At 39.4% G+C, this 17,885-nt stretch overlaps 1 long non-coding RNA gene across 8 annotated transcripts; it reads left to right on the forward strand.

Moving 5' to 3' along the window:
• Positions 1 to 1,547: 1,547 nt before the first annotated feature.
• On the forward strand, positions 1,548 to 16,699 carry LOC110257745 (uncharacterized). 8 transcript variants are annotated; one of them, XR_014835675.1, is made up of 4 exons: positions 1,548 to 1,637; positions 1,744 to 1,775; positions 2,425 to 2,487; positions 2,878 to 14,089. It is a non-coding gene; the product is annotated as an uncharacterized LOC110257745 (long non-coding RNA). The 8 variants fall into 8 exon arrangements; XR_014835680.1 differs by lacking the exon at positions 1,548 to 1,637 and having other exon boundaries at positions 1,706 to 2,487; positions 2,878 to 7,854; positions 8,567 to 8,631; positions 9,553 to 14,089; XR_014835673.1 differs by lacking the exon at positions 1,744 to 1,775 and having other exon boundaries at positions 1,594 to 1,692.
• The last annotated feature ends 1,186 nt before the right edge of the window (positions 16,700 to 17,885 follow it).

The raw sequence follows: 17,885 nt of genomic DNA on the forward strand, positions 1-17,885 counted from the left end.
TCATGACACTGCTGTTAACCTTGATTTAATACAAGTCTCCAGGTTGAGTTGATGTGTTCGATAAGAATTGAAGTGAACAGGGTGCCATGCATGTATCCTGGTAGAACAAGCTGTGTCCTTAAACATGTTTTTCCCCCCCTATATGTTTTTTCAAGTTCTGTGAAGAGAGCACGATGAGCCTAACACTGGTTGTTAATGGACACTTGCTAGTAACCAAGTAAGTGAGAAGTGGGTCTCAGGACAGTAGAAACTATCTGATCCTCACTATCCAGGTAAGTGAGGTTGGTGTCCTAACCCTCGTTTTAGCATATATTGTTTTGTGTTTGCAGGTATCCTGTTAACGTCTTTGCTAGCACACAGGTATGAGATGATGTGGCATTAACTCTATTAGAGACTTTATTTATTTATTTTTTGTCTTTTTTTTTTTTTTTTTTATGACCGCACCTGTGACATATGAATTTCCCAGGCTAGGTGTCAAATCGGAGCTGTAGCTGCCAGCCTATGCCACAGCCACAGCAACGCCAGATCCGAGCCACGTCTGCCACTAACTCCACAGCTCATGGCAATGCCAGATCTTTAGCCCACTGAGTGAGGCCGGGGATCAAACCTGTGTTCTCATGGATACTAGTCAGGTTTTTTACCAATGTGCCATGACAGGAATTCCAAGGCTTTCTTATATTCAGATATCTACATAATTAATGTTTTCAAGTTTCTTAAATTTACCTTGTTTTTGGCACATATGCAACCCAGAAATTAACGAGTCCCTAGTAACACTACTAAGAACAGATCTTCTTATTTATTTAGGAATACTGTGTATTTAATGCTTTTAATGATGAGTGCCGTATGTGTATCCAAGTGATTTGTCATACGGTCCACCACTGCATCATTGACAGTGGGATTTTTTTTCCAAGAGAGGAAGGCATTTCTTTTTAGGGTTTGACCTTTCAGTTCTGCTCGTAACTAGGTAGTGTTGATAGGATCCAAAATGATACAGTTGACCAAGGGCATCGTGAGGTGGACACCAGAATAATAAGTATATCAAACGCATTCTCTAAATGTGTTTCCATGTTCATGTCAGGTCATGATGGTTAGCCTATCAATGAAGTTATCATGGGATGTGGCTGGTATCTAGGTCATACTAGCATGTGGGCCTAAATCACATCACAGCCATCTCTTCTTAATGTACTTAGGTAGGTGAAGATACTTGCATTCCTAACTCTTCTGCTTAGCATGATTTTGTTGCAGGTATTCTGGTAAGAAATGCTAAGAGTCCACACCAATTCCAGTAACCATGACTTTATGCTTTGTATATTTTAGTGGAAATGTGTTCAATCTTGCAAGTATTGAAGAGTCAGTCATATCCAGGTAGTTACTGTGAAGTCTCCCCACTGTTATAATCATTGGATTTTTGCAGGTATCCACTGATCTCCCTGACAGCAGTGCTGACCTTGAATGGATGCAGAGATCCAGGTAGAGATGATGTGTTCCATAATAACAGAGGCAAACAAGATTAGGTGCTGGTGTTCTGGTAGAACAAGTTGTGCCTTAAACACATTTGTTACATGTATTTCTTCTAGTTCCAGCTAAGAACAGGGTAAACCTAGCAATGATCACTACCATAACCTTTTAGTAACCAGGTTAGTGTTAAAGTGATCTTACAGCAATGCAGACCATCTGAACTTCATTGTCTAGGTGAGTGAGGATGGTGTCCCTAACATTTGTGTTCTTGTCTTCTCTTTGCAGGTATAAGGTTCAGATCTTTGCTTGTGACACAGGTATGGGATGATGTGATATTCACTAATTAAAGACATTCTTATACTTAAATGGCTACACAATTCATGATTTCTCCTTTATATTTACTTTGTTTTTGACATGTAATCAGTTAGGAATTTAACTTTCTCTAATAATACTAGTCAGAATGGGATTTTTTATGTTTTTCTTTAAAGATATGCGTTGAGCATAGTAGTGATGGATAGATTTGCAGAGGGGACATTGCTAATGTCAAGGTCAGTGATGATGGAGCCTAAACCAGAGCATAGGCCATCAGATCTCCAGGTATCTGAGTAAGTGATAATGTGTTCTAACACTTCTTATTACCATGATTTTTTTTTCAGGCATCAGGGTAAAAAATTAAATAGAGTCCTTATAAATCTAGAAAACAATAGTTTTCACTTTCTATCTTAGAAAACGTTGAACACTCTTTGGTGTTGAGTGATTGCACATATGCAGATATTTAATATGGTTTTCCCACCCATAGTACTGCCCATTGGTTTTTTTAAAGATGTCCAGTCAAGAAGCCATGGCTTCCCAACATTGGTGTTGACCTTGGATTAGTGCAAGTATCCAGGTAGAGTTGATGTGTGTCATAATGGTGAAGTGGCCAAAGTGTCCGGGTAGAAACAACACATCTCATGTCTTTTCCAGGTTCCTGTCCAAACATCACTTTAAACTGAGCATTGATGTTCTGGGGACACAGTTGAGGTCCAGGTATGTGATGATTGTGACCCTAATACTTATTACCATGGCTTCTCTGCAAGTATTCAGATAATGATAGATTTCTTACGGATGCTTGAGACCATTACCCTTCAGTTTTCATGTTTTAGAGAACATCTTTAGTTTTATGACTCATAAGGGATTACCCATAGAAGGTATTTATTATGATAGCTCAACCACAATAATGACCATGGAAATTCTGCAGGTATCTTATAAAGAAGTGTTACTACATGAGAGTGGTCTTGACCTCAGAGTACTGCAGGTATTCATGTAGAGTTGATCTCATAATGATGGAAAAGACCACAGTTGTTTGCAGGTGTCCTGATAGAGCAAGCTGTGTCCTTTTACACATAAATTGTAATGTGCTTTTCATGGTCCTGTCAGGAGATGGACATTCCTTCTGGTGGTCATTCTCTGGGGACATTTCTGGTGTCCAGGTAAGTAATGATGTTTACTTCCCCAAACAGACCATCTCATCTTTACATATCTGGGTCACTGTTAGAATTAACTAAACTTATTTAAAATGTGGGGTTTTTTTTCCAGGTAATCAGGTAAGAAATGACGGTATTTTTACCAATCGTACCAATCCTGATATGCTATTGTGAAATTTTAGAGAAAATGTTCTCTTAGTCATGGGTGAGTTGGATATCCACGTCATGATGATGGAATTGTGTGGCATGTAGTAACCATGGTACTTATGCAGGTGAGCTGGGAAGAGGTGATGGAAGAGGTGATGGTACTTATGCAGGTGAGCTGGCTTAGATCTTGGAGTCCTGCATGAAGCCAGGGAGAAGCAATGGGTCCTGCAGTGACGGCCACGCACAAGGTTATTTGAGCTATCCTAGTAAAAATGATGCATCCATAGACTTAATTGTCATAAACGGTTTTCACATTCTTGTCAGAAGTCACGGTGAATCTCAAAATGATCATGACTGGGACTTTGTCTCCCAGTAAGAGATGCTTTGGGCCTTTAGCACTTACAATCCTATCTTCAAATATGTAGGTAGCTGTGAAGGGTGTTCCTAACTATACTGTTACTGTGAGTTTTTTTAAAAGCAGATATTCATTTAAGAAATGACATTGTCCCAACCAGTGTTAGTGCGTATTGGCCTTTTTTTTTTTTTTAAAGAATTTTGATATTAATGCGTGTTTAAACTTAGTTGTAACAGAGGGTTATACGCAGGTTCAGGTAAGTTATTCTACTTTTGCCATCTTAGTGAAATTTCTACAGGTTCTCCTAGAAGAGATGACAGTGTGCCTCACAATGGTGTTGACCTTAAAGTTCTTCTAAATCCAGGTATTGCTTACACTTCCCCTAATGATGCATGCGACCAAGATTATCTGCAAAGGTATTTAATTTAAAGGTATCAAGCATGTCCTTTAACACAGTTGTGAAACGTGTTTCTCAAGGTTCTAGGCATAATCATGACATCACTATGAACCAAATGATAGCTGTCAGTGGGACCTTGCTAGAAACCATGTGGGCGATAAAGTGGCTCTTAGCCTAGTACAGATCATTAGATGTTCAGATATTAAGGCAGATGAGAATGGTGTTCTAACACAGTGTCCCATGCCTTTTTGTAGGTTTCCCATTAAGTTCTTTATTGAGTGTACATGTAAGAGATGGTATATTAATTTGTTAGATACCTTCTTATTTTCAGATATGCAGGTACGTAATGGTGTTTTGAAGACTCTTAAATTGACCTGGCTATAGTATGAAGCATTTCAGAAATTATTTTGTCCATCATAGTATTAATAAGCATGAGAAATTGCTATGTTCTTGTTCAGGGATCATTTTTTTTATACTACTGTGATGTTATCCAGGTAATTTATTGTATTTTCCATCCCTACGATATTGATGTTGGGATTTTCAGGTATCCCTTAAAAAGAGGAAGTTTTATTATGAGGGTTTGACCTTGGATTTGTGCAGTCACCCAGATAAGGTTTGTGCATCCCTAAATGGTAGAAATGATCCATGGAAATTGCAGGTGCACAGGTGAAATGAGATGTGTGTTGAACACATTTTGTACAATGTGTTTTTCAGAGTCATGTCAAGATATCTAGGTGAGCTTATCAATGGCAGTTAACATGTGACCAGGCTGGTGTCAAGGTAAGTAATGGCCTGGGCCTAAAGCACAGCACAGACCATCTGACCTTCATATATCCAGCTAAGGGATGGATGATGTGTCCTCACACTTATGTTACCATATTTTATGCATGTATTCAGGTAAGAAATGAGGGAGTTTTACTAATTCTAGAAAACATGACATTTCACTTTTTATATGAGAAAAAGTTGAAATGTCCCCTGTGAGTATTTATGGATGACACCTACCTAGATATTAATCACGGTGTCCCTACCCCAGTACTATCCATAGATTTTGTGCAGGTGTCCAGGGAAGTACTGGTGATTTTAGCTGAAATCAGTATTAATCTTTGATTACTGAAAATATCCAGGTATGGTTGGAGTCTTCCATAATAACTAAGTGACCAGGTTATTTGCAGATATCCTGGCAGAAAAAATTGTGTATTTCCCACAGCTTTTGTCATGTTTTTTTATATTCATGTGCAGACATTACTCTGAACCTGGCATTGACGTTCACTGGGGACAGTGTTGGGATGCAGGTAACAGGTGATGTTGACCTAAATCATGGCACAGGCCGCATGTTATCCATGTGGCCAGGTAAATGATGATGGTGTCTCTAAGAGTTGTTATTAACATGATTTCTTTGCTGGCATCCAGGCAGGAAATTATCGAGTCCTTCCCAGTTCTAAAAACAATTCATTTTCACCTTTTGTAATTTAGAGAACATTGTGATTAAACCCTGTGAGTGTCGAGGCATTGCCATTTCCAGGTAATGATCATGATGTTCTCAGTAACCATGGCAATTATGCAGGTGGTACATAAAGAGAAATCATTTTATCTGGCAATGGTTTAGAGCTCGGAGTACTGCGAGTGTGCATTTGGAATCAATGTCCTCATAATGAGGAGTGACCAAGGTTACTGGCCGTGTCCCAGTAGAATAATTACATCCCTTTACGTATACATCATAATGTCTTTTTTAGGGTCCTTTCGGGTGGTCTCTGTGAACCCGACAGTGGTCATTAATGGGCAACATTTCTGGTCTCCAGATGTGTCATGAGATGTACCTTCTCTGCATCTGACTCGGGATCTTCATGTATCTAGTTAAGTGGTGTTGATTGCTTGAACTTGTTTTATCGTATGGTGTTTTTCAGGTATTCGGGTAGAAATGACAATAGTGTTTTTACCAATTTTAGCAAATATATTACCTTTATTATATTTATGAAGAAATTTTGGCTTAATCATGTCAATGTTGAGCGATCCATGGGTATTCATGTAAGAAATATGGAGTTTGGGGTCACCTAAGTTACCATGGATTTTTGCAGAGAAACAGTCAAAACATGGTGGTGTCTGACAGTGGCGTGGATTCCAGGTAGAGTTGATGGGTCCTAAAGTGAAGGAAGTGACAAGGTAATGTGTAGTGTCATCTTAGCAAAGGTATTGTGTAGACACATTTATCACAATTTGTTTTTCAGGTTTCTGTTAAGAAATCATGGTAAACCTGATAATGGTCAATAATGGCACTTTGCTTTTATTTGGCTAAGTGATGATGTGAGTCTTTGGTCCCCTACAGATCATCTCCCCATCTGATATGTAGGTTTGTGTGGATGGTTTACCTAACTTTTCTGTTAGTATAGTCTGTTAGTATGTTTTTTTGTTTGTTTGTTTGTTTTTTACAGCTATTCTGTTAAGAAACAGTGTTGTCCCAAACAATGCTGGTAACCACTTTAGAGTTTAGATGTAATGTTTGTTTGACCTTAGTGGTGATGAACGGGTGTCCAGGTAAGTTGTCCTACTATTCCACACCAACCAAGAGAGTTTTACAGGTGCTCAGACAAGAGATGATCATTTCCTTAACAATGAGGTTGACTTTGACATTCTTCCTGGATCCACATAGTATTGATGGATCCCCTGATGATAGAAATAACCAGAATTAATTAGAGGTATCCTTTAGGCCAAACAATTTTTTCTTTAAACACCCTTGTCAAATGTGTTCTTACCAGGTTATATTAATGATGACATTACAGCGAACCTAGTAATGATCATTAAAGGCACCCTGCTAGTATTGAGGATCTTACACCGCAATAGAGACCAACTGGTCTTCAGATGTCAAAGTAAGCAAGGATGATGTCCCAAACCCCAAACCCATTGATAGCATGTTTTTTTCCTGCAGATACCCTGTTGAAGTGTTCGTTAGTGTAAAGGTATGAGATGTCACATTAATTCATTAGACCTGTGTATTTTCGGATAGGTAGATAATGAATGATATTTTGAAGACTCTTTACATTTTAACTTATAGTTAACTGTATTAACTATATTTTTGGCTTGTATGCAGTATGATATTAATTTGTCCTTTACAATGCTACTAAGCACGATATTTTCTTATATTCATGTTCCAAAATACCGTTTTATCCACTCATAGAGATAAAAGGATATATAGATATATCCTTTCATACTGTTCATCACCACAGTGCAGACCATGGAATTTCGACATAGCTCTTCAAGAGAAGAAGGTATCTATCACCTACTAGGGTTTAGTCCTAGACTTCTACAAGGATGCAAGAGATGGTAATGGGTCTCACAGTTATGCAATGGACCAGGGCATCTGAAGGTGGACACTAGAATAATACATATATCAAATGCATCGTCTAATTATGTTTTCAGGTTCATGTCAAGACGTGATGATGAGCCTATTAATGTAGTTCACGTTGCTGATATCTAGGCGAGTGATGGTGTGGGCCTATCCCGCATCACAGACCATCTCTTTTTCGTGTACATAGGTAAGTGAAGATGCTCGCATTCCCAACAATTCTTGTTAGCATGATTTGATTGCAGGTAAGAAATGCTAAGAGTCCATACTAATTCCAGTAGCCATGACTTTATGCTTTGTATATTTTAGTGGAAATGTGTTCAATCTTGCAAGTATTGAAGAGTCGGTCATATCCAGGTAGTTGTCGTAAAGTCTCCCCACTGTTATAATCATTGGATTTTTGCTGGTATCCAGTTAAGTGACACTAATCTCTTCTGACAGCAGTGCTGACCTTGAATGGATGCAGAGATCCAGGTAGAGATGATGTGTTCCATAATAACAGAGGCAAACAAGATCAGGTGCCAGTGTCCTGATAGAACAAGTTGTGCCTTAAACACACTTGTTGTGTGTATTTCTTGGAGAACAGGGTGAGCCTAGCAGTGATGACTAATATCTTTCTACTAACCAGGAAAATGTGAAAGTGGGTCTTACCAAGGTGCCACAATGCAGACCATCGAACTTCACTGTCTAGGTGAGTGAGAATGGTGTCCCTAACATTTGTGTTCCTGTCTTTTTTTGCAGGCGTGAGGTTCAGAGATGATGTGATATTCGCTGATTAAAGACATTCTTATATACAGATGGCTACATAACTCATGATTTTAGTCTTTTATGTTCACTTTGTTTTTGACATGTAATCAGGAATTTAATTTTCCCTAAGAACTCTAGTCAGAAGGAGATTTTTTCGTATATTGTGTAAAGGTAAATTGTATCAAGCATCGTAGTGATGGACAGGTTTGCAGAGGTGACATCGCTAGTGTCAAGGTCAATGATGATGGAGCCTAAACCAGAGCACAGGCCATCGGATCTCCAGGTATCTGAGTAAGTGATGATGTGTCCTAACACTTCTTATTACCACAATTTTTTTTCAGGCATCAGGGTGAAAAATAATAGAGTCCTTATCAATCTAGAAAACAATAGTTTTCATTTTATATTTTAGAAAGAGTTGAGCACTCTTTGGTGTTGAGTGATTGCACATATGCAGATATTTAATATGGTTTTCCCACTACAGTACTGCCATAGTTTTGTTTTCTTTTTAAACAGTTGTCCAGTCAAGAAACTCTGGCTTCCCAACCTTGGTGTTGACCTTGGATTAGTGAAAGTATCCAGGTAGAGTTGATGTGTCTCATAATGGTGATGTGATCAAGGTGTCTGGACAGAAAGGATACATCTTGTGTATTTTCCAGGTTCCTATCCAGATATCACTCTGAAACAAGGATTGATGTTAATGGTGGCCACTGTTGGGGTCCAGGTATGTGATGCTTGTGACAGTAACACCTGTTACCTTAGCTTCTTTGTAGGTGTTCAGGTAATGATAGATACCTTACAATTTTTTTTTTTTTGTCTTTTCCAGGGCCACACCCGCGTCATATGGAGGTTCCCAGGCTAGGGGTCTGATCGGAGCTGTAGCCACTGGCCTACGCCAGAGCCACAGCAACGTGGGATCCAAGCTGCGTCTGTGACCTACACCACAGCTCACGGCAGTGTCAGATCCTTAACCCACTGAGCAAGGCCAGGATCGAACCTGCAACCTCATGGTTTCTAGTCAGATTTGTTAACCACTGAGCCATGATGGGAATGCCAACAAATTTTTGAAACTATTAGCTTTCAGTTTTCTTTCTTTTTTTTTCTTTTCTTTCTTCCTTTCCTTCTTTTTTTTTTTTTTTTTTTTTTTTGCTTTTTAGGGCCACACCTATGGCATATGGAAGTTCCCTGGCTAGCAGTCGAATCAGAGCCACAGTCACAGCAACTCAGGATCCAAGCTGTGTCTATGACTTAAACTACAGCTCATGGCAATGCCAATCCTTAACCCACTGATCGAGGCCAGGGATCAAACCCACATCCTTGTGGTTACTAGTCGGGCTCGTTACCACTGAGCCACAATGGGAACTTCCCAGTTTTCATGTTTTAGAGAACATCTTTAACTCTGTGAGTCATGAGCGATTACATATAGCAGGTGTTTATCATGACTGCTCAAGCACAGTAGTGACCATGGAAATTTTGCAAGTATCTTATGGGAAATGTTATTACCTGATGATGGTCTTGACCTTGGAGTACTACATATATTCGGGTAGAGTTGATTTCATAATGATGGAAATGACCAAGGTTTTTTGCACGTATCCTGGTTGAGCATGCTCTGTCTTTTACACCTATGTTATAATGTGCTTTTCAGGTTCCTGTCAAGAGAGAGACATTCTGGTGGTTGTTCTCTGGGGACATTTCTGTGCCCAGGTATGTAATGATGTGCACCTTCCCCTAACAGACATCTCATCTTCTCATATCTAGGTCAGTGTTAGGATTGAATAAACTTATTTACCATGTGTTTTATTTTCAAGAAGTCAGGTAAGAAATCATAGTATGTTTACCAGTTGTAGCAATCCTGATATGCTACTGTCTGTGATCTTAGAGAAAATGTATGCTTAGTCATGGGAGTGTTGAGTGGCTGGTGGGTATCCACACCATGACAGTGGAATTGTGTGGTACACTAGTAACCATGGTGCTTTGGCAAGTAAGCTGGGAAGAGATGATGCTGTGTCGAAATTTGGCATAGATCTTGGAGTCCTACATGAATCCAGGGAGAACCGATGGGTCCTGCAGTGATGGCCACCCATAAGGCTGTTTGAAATTTCCTGGTAGAAAAGGTACGTCCATAGACATATCTGTCACAAAAGGCTTTTTACAGTCTGGTCAAGAAGTCATGGTGAATCTCAAAATGATCTTGAATGGAACTTTGCTTCTCTCCAGATAAGTGTTGCTATGGCATTTAGCACCTATAATATGATCTTCAGATATGTAGGTCTGAGGGAGGGTGTTCCTAATTATTCTGTTACCATCTTGTTTTATTTAAGCAGCTATTCATTTAAGAAGTGGCATTTTCCATCACAACCTTGTAGATCAACTATAGTTCAGTAAAACTTTAAAAAATGGGGAAAAAAAAGAAATTGACGTAGTCACAACTAGTGCTTGTAAGTATTTGCCTTTTTTTTTTTTAAAGATTTTTGATATAGTGTGTATTTAAACTTAGTAGTAACAGAGGGTTATTCAGGTCCAGGTAATTTATTCTACTTTTGCAGTGTTAACCATGACATTTCTACAGATTCTCCTAGAAGAGATGATACTGTGCCTCACAATGGTGTTGACCTTAAAGTTCTTCCAAGGTTCATATAGTGCATACGCTCCTCTAATGATGGAAGCAAGCAAGATTATCTTCAAAGGTACTTATTTGGCAGATAAATAAGAATGTCCTTTAACACAGTTGTCTAATGCATTTCTCAAGGTTCTAGTCAGCATCGTGAATATAATTAACCAAATAATAGTTGTCAGTGGGACCTTGTTAGAAACCAGGTTGGTGAAAAGGTGGCTTCCAGCCCAGTACAGATCATTAGATGTTCAGTTATCGAGCACGTAAGAATGGTGTCTAACACAGTGCACCACACTTTTTTGTAGGTTTCCCATTACTTTCTTTGTCTAGTGTACAGGTATGAGATGATGTGACATTAATTCATTAGATACCATCTTTTCTTCAGATACGTAGTTAGTGATGTTGACCTTGAAGATCTTTCAAGATCCACAGAGTATCAAGGATTCCCCTGATGATAGAAAAATAACCAGAAGTAATTACGTGTATTCTTCAGGTAAAACATTTTTTTCCTTAAAACCCTTGTCAGTTGTGTTCTTACATGTTATAGTAGTGATGACCCTATAGCAGACCTAGGAATGGTCATCAATGGGACCCTGCTAGTAACCAGGTAAGTGATATTGAGGGTCTTGCAGCCCAGTATAGACCATCTGGTCTTCAGAGATGTCTGTGTAAGTGAGGATGATGTCCCCAACACCAGACACAGTGATACTGTGTTTTTTCCTGCAGGTACCCTGTTAAAGTGTTTGCTAGTATGAAGGTATTTTCAGATAAATAAGGAATAAATGATATTTTGCAGACACTTTATAGTTTATCTTACACTTAACTATATTAACTATATTTTTGGCTTGTATGCAGTAAAGCTATTAATCTGTCATTAACATACTCGTAAGCATGATATTTTCCTACATTCGAGTTCCAAAATACCATTTTACCCACCTCTACTGACAAAAGGATATGCAGATATCCAGGAAATTTATCATACTGTTCATCACCGCAATATAGACCGTAGAATTTCGAGGTAGCCTTTCAAGAGAAGAAGGCATCTCTTACTAAGATTTAGTCCAGGTAATGGCGATGAGTCTCACAGTTATGCAGTGGAACAAAGGGATCTGAAGGTGGACACTAGAATGATATGTACTTCAAGCACATCCTCTAAATGCGTCTTCAGGTTCGTGATGGTAAGCATCTCAATGTAGTTAAAGTTGCTGGTATCTAGGTGAGTGATGGTGTGGGCCTAACCCACATCATAGACCATCTCTGCCTCATGTATGTGGGTAAGTGAATATGCTTGCCTTCCTAACACTTCTTCTTAAAAAGATTTTTTTGCAGGTATTCAGCTGAGAAATACTAAGAGTTCATACTAATTCCAATAACCATGAGTTTACGCTTTGTGTATTTTAGTGAAAATATGTTTTATCTTGTAAGTATTGAGGAGTCAGTTATGTTCCCAGTAGTTGTTGTGAAGTCTCCTCACTGTTGTAACCATTGGATTTTTACAGGAATCCAGGAAAGTGATACTGATCTCTTCTGACAGCAGTGTTGACCTCGAATGAATGCAGAGATCCAGGTAGCAATGATGTGTTCCATGATAACGGAGGTGCACACGGTTAGATGCAGGTGTCCTGGTAGAACAGTGTTTGTCTTACACAGATTTGTTGCATGTATTTCTTCAGGATCCTGTTAAGACAACAGGGTAAACCTAGCAGTGTGATGACTAACAAAAGCTTTCTAGTAACCAGGTAAGTGTGAAAGTGGGTCTCACCACAGTGCACACCATCTGAACTTCAGGGTCTAGGTGAATGAGGATGGTGTCCCTAATATTTGTGTTCATGTCTTCTTTTTGCAGGTGTCAGGTTCAGATCTTTCCTTGTCACACAAGGATGAGATGAGGGGATATTCACTAATTAAAGACATTGTTATATTCCGATGGCTACGTGATTCATGATCAGTCTTTTATATTTACTTTGTTTTTGGCATGTTATCAGATTTGGCTTTCCAACATTGGTATTGACCTTGAATTACTGCAAGTAACCAGGTAGAGTTGATGTGTCTCATAATGGTGACGTGACCAAGATGTGTAGGTAGAAAGGACACATTTCCTATCTTTTACAGGTTCGTGTCCACACATCACTCTGAACTGAGCATTAATGTTAACAGGGGACACGGTCGGGGTCCAGGTTTATGATGATTGTGACCCTGTCACTTGTTACCATGGCTTCTCTGCAGGTATTCAGGTAATGGTTGGTTCCTTACCAATTCTTAATACCATGAACTTTCAGTTTTCATGCTTTAGAGAGTATCTTTAACTCTGTGACTCATGAGCAATTACACATAGCAGGTATTGATTATGATTGCTCAAGCACAGTAGTGATCATGGAATTTCTGCAGGTATCTTGTAAAGAAGTGTTATTTCCTGACAAGGGTCATGCCCTAGGAGAACTGCAAATATTCAAGTAGAGTTGATCATAATGCTGTCAATGACGGAGCTTGTTTGCAAGTGTCCTAGTAGAGTAAGCTATGTCCTTTTATACGTGTATCATAATGTGCTTTTCAGGTTCTGCCAAGAGATGAATATTCATTCTGATGGTCATTCTCTGGGGACATTTCTTTGTCTGGGTAGGTAATGATGTGCACCTTTCCCAGCAGACATTGCATCTTCTCATATCTAGGTCTCTGTTCGGATTGACTAAATTTACTTATCATGTGGATTTTTTCAGGTAATCAGATAAGAAATGATAGTATTTTTACCAATGGTAGCAATCCTGATATGCTGCTGTTTGCAATTTTAGAAAAAAAATGTATGCTTACTCATGGGAGTGTTCAGTGGCTCTTGAATATCCACATCATGATGGTGGAATTGTGTGGCACAGCAGTAACCATGGTGCTTTTGCCAGGGGGCTGGGAGGAGACGCTGGCGTGTCGAACTTTGGCACAAAGCTTGGAGTCCTGCATGAAGCCAGAGAGAACCGATGGGTCCTACAGTGATGGCTACACACAGGGTTATTTGAAGAGTCCTAGTAGAAATTGTGCCTCCATACACATAACTGTCACAAGGGGCTCTTTGCATTCTAGTCAAGAAATCACAGTGAATCTGAAAATGATCCTGAATAGGCCTTTGATGTCTCCAGGTAAGAGATGCTGCGGGGCCTTAGCACCTACAATCCGTTATTCAGATATGTAGGTATGTGTGGAGGCTGTTCCTAACTATGCTGTTACCATGTTGTTTTTTTCAAACAGATATTCATTTCAGAAATTAATCACAAACTTGTCAGATTCCCTGTTGTGGCTCAGTGGTAATGAACCTGACTAGTATACATGAGGACTCATGTTCGGTCCCTGGCCTCGCTCAGTGGGTTAAGGATCCGGCGTTGCTATGGTGAGCTACAGTGTAGGTCGCAGACATGGCTCGGATCTGTCGTTGCTGTGGCTGTGGCTTAGGCTGGTGGCTGTAGCTCCAGTTTGAGCCCTAGCCTGGGAACTATGCTGTGGTTGTGGACCTAAAAAGACCAAGAAAAAAAAAGAAAAGAAATGACTCATAAACTTGTAAATCACCTATATTTCAATTAAACTTTTAAAAATGAAGAAAAAAGGAAGTGACATTGTTCCAACCAGTGTAGTAAGTATTTTTCCCTCTCTCCCCCCTTTTTAGAATTTTGATAAAATGTGCATTTAAACTTAGTAGTGACGGAGGGTTATGAAGGTCCATGTAACTTACTCTGTCGTTGCAGCCTTAACCATGGGATTTTTACAGTTTCTCCTAGAAGAGATGCTACTGTGCCTCTCAATGGTGTTGACCGTAAAGTTTTTCTAAGATCTGGGTACTGCTTATGCTTCCCCAGTGATGGAAGTAACCAAAATAAGTGACCAAGGTACTTATTTTGCAGGTAAGCAAGTTTCTTCTTTAGCACAGTTGTAGAACTCGTTTCTCAAGGTTCTGGCAGTCAGCATAACATGACAGTGAACCAAATAATAGTTGTCAGTGGGACCTTGCTAGAAACCCGGTATGTGATAAAGTAGATCTTACCCCAGTGCAGGTCATTTGATGTTGAGATGTTGAGGCAAATGAGAATGGTGTCCCTAACACAGTGTACCATGCTTTTTTTGTAGGTTTTCCCTTTAAATTCTTTGCCAGGCGTACAGGTATGAAGGTATGAGATGATATTATATCAATTCGTTAGATGCCTTCTTATTTTCAGATGTGCAGGTACGTCATGATGTTTTGAAGACTCTTACATTAACCTGGTTTTGGCATGGAGCATTTCAGAAATGAATTTCTGCCTTATAATATTAGTAAGCTTGAGAATTACTGTAGTCTTGTTCAGGGATTTATTATTTTTTTAACACTACTGTGATGGTATCAGGTTAATTTATTACATTTCCCATCCCTGTAATATTGACCATGGAATTCTTGCAGGTGTCCCTTCAAAAGAGGAAGTTTCTCTTATTAAGGTTTGACCTTGGTATTCTGCCGTCCCCCAGGTAAGGTTTGTGCATCCCTAAATGGTAGAAATGATCCATGGAGTTTGCAGGTGCACAGGTGAAATGAGATGTGTGTTGAACACATTTTGTACAATGTGTTTTTCAGAGTCATGTCAAGATATCTAGGTGAGCTTATCAATGGCAGTTAACATGTGACCGGGCTGGTGTCAAGGTAAGCAATGGCCTGGGCCTAAAGCATAGCACAGACCATCTGACCTTCATATATCCAGCTAAGGGATGATGTGTCCTCACACTTATGTTACCATATTTTATGCATGTATTCAGGTAAGAAATGAGGGAGTTTTACTAATTCTAGAAAACATGACATTTCACTTTTTATATGAGAAAAAGTTGAAATGTCCCCTGTGAGTGTTGAAGGATCCCACGTATATAGATATTAATCATGGTGTCCCCACTCCAGTACTAGCCATAGGTTTTGTGCAGGTGTCAAGGGACGTACTGGTGATTTTAGCTGACATCAGTATTGGTCTTTGATTTGACAATATCCAGGTAGGGTTAGAGTATTCCATAATGACTAAGTGACCAGGTTATTTGCAGTTATCCTTATAGAAATAGTTGTCCTTCCCACAGCTTTTGTCATGTCTTTTTCATGTTCCTGTCCAGGCAGTACTCTTAATCTGGCATTGATGTTAACAGGTGCACAGTTGGGATGCAGGTAAGTGGTCATATGGGCGTAAATCACGGCACATGCCAGGTGATCTCCAGGTAGCCAGGTAAATGATGATGGTGTCTCTAAGAGTTGTTATTAACATGATTTCTTTGCTGGCATCCAGGCAGGAAATTATCGAGTCCTTCCCAGTTCTAAAAACAATTCATTTTCACCTTTTGTAATTTAGAGAACATTGTGATTAAACCCTGTGAGTGTCGAGGCATTGCCATTTCCAGGTAATGATCATGATGTTCTCAGTAACCATGGCAATTATGCAGGTGGTACATAAAGAGAAATCATTTTATCTGGCAATGGTTTAGAGCTCGGAGTACTGCGAGTGTGCATTTGGAATCAATGTCCTCATAATGAGGAGTGACCAAGGTTACTGGCCGTGTCCCAGTAGAATAATTACATCCCTTTACGTATACATCATAATGTCTTTTTTAGGGTCCTTTCGGGTGGTCTCTGTGAACCCGACAGTGGTCATTAATGGGCAACATTTCTGGTCTCCAGATGTGTCATGAGATGTACCTTCTCTGCATCTGACTCGGGATCTTCATGTATCTAGTTAAGTGGTGTTGATTGCTTGAACTTGTTTTATCGTATGGTGTTTTTCAGGTATTCGGGTAGAAATGACAATAGTGTTTTTACCAATTTTAGCAAATATATTACCTTACTTTACTATATTTACAAAGAAATTTCGGTTTAATCATGTCATTGTTGAGTGATCCATGGAAAAAATTACGTGGATACCTATATACTTGCTTTTATCTCTGGAGGGGATAAAATGGTATTTTGGAACAGAAATATAGGAAAATATCACGCTTACTAGTGTTGTTAAGGGCAGTACTTGTACTGCAAACAAGCCAAAAAATATAGTTAATATAGTTAACTATAAGTTAAAGCATAAAGAGTCTTAAAAATGTCATTTGTTACAACATATGTGAAAGTAGGTCTAATGAATTAATGTGACATCTCATACGTTGACACTAGCAAACACTTTCACTGAGTATCTAAATCTAACACAAATGTCAGGGATTATGTCAGAATGGTGTCCCTGACATTTGTGTTAGTTTTTTCTTTTTTTTTTTTTTTTTTTTTTTTGCTTTTGTTTTTGTTTTGCAGGTATCAGGTTCAGATCTTTGCTTGTACCCAAGGATGAGATGCAGTGATATTCACTGACTAAAGACATTCTTATATTCAAATGGCTTCATAATTCATGATCAGTCTGTTATATTTACTTTGTTTTTGGTATGTAATCAGATATGGCTTTCCAACATTGGTGTTGACCTTGGAGTACTGCAAGGTACAGTTGCATGTGTGTCATAATGGTGAAGTGGCCAAGGTGTCCAGGTAGAAACAACACTTCTCATGTCTTTTCCAGGTTCCTGTCCAGACATCACTCCGAACCAAGCATTAATGTTGACACTGGCCACTGTTGGGGTCCAGGTATGTGATGATTGTGACCCTACCACTTGTTACCATGGCTTCTTTACAGGTATTCAAGTAATGGTTGATTCCTTACCAATTCTTGTGGTTTTTTTGTTTTGTTTTGTTTTGTCTTTTTGCTATTTCTTGGGCTGCTCCCGTGGCATATGGAGGTTCCCAGGCTAGGGGTCCAATCGGAGCTGTAGCCACCGGCCTACACCAGAGCCACAGCAACGCAGGATCCAAGCCGTGTCTGCAACCTACACTCCAGCTCACGGCAACGCCAGATCCTTAACCCACGGAACCAGGCCAGGGATCGAGCCCGCAATCTCATGGTTCCTAGTTGGATTCGTTAACCACTGCACCACGACGGGAACTCCTCCTTACCAATTCTTAAAACCATGAACTTTCAGTTTTCATGTTTTAGAGAACACCTATGATTCATGAGCAATGACACATAGTATTTATTATGATTGTTCAAGCACAGTAGTGACCATGAAAATTCTGCAGCTATCTTGTAAGAACATGTTATTACCAGACAATGGTCTTGAGCTTGGAGTACTGCAGGTATTTGAATGGTGTCGATTTCATAATGATGGAAAGACCAAGATTGTTTGCTGGTACAGAAAGCTGTGTCTTGTACACATGTATCTTAATGTGCTTTTCCAGTTCCTTTCAAAAGAGGGACATTCTGAGGACATTGCTCTTGTCCAGGTAAGTATTCTGGTGCACCTTCCCTAATCAGACCATCACATCTTTAAATATGGAGGTCAGTGTTAGGTTTGAC

This window comes from Sus scrofa, chromosome X (genome assembly GCF_054392235.1).
Source record: "Sus scrofa isolate SSC_HxYL_T2T_F1_AM1 chromosome X, Sscrofa_HxYL_maternal_Yorkshire_Landrace_v2.0, whole genome shotgun sequence".
Taxonomy (NCBI): domain Eukaryota; kingdom Metazoa; phylum Chordata; class Mammalia; order Artiodactyla; family Suidae; genus Sus; species Sus scrofa.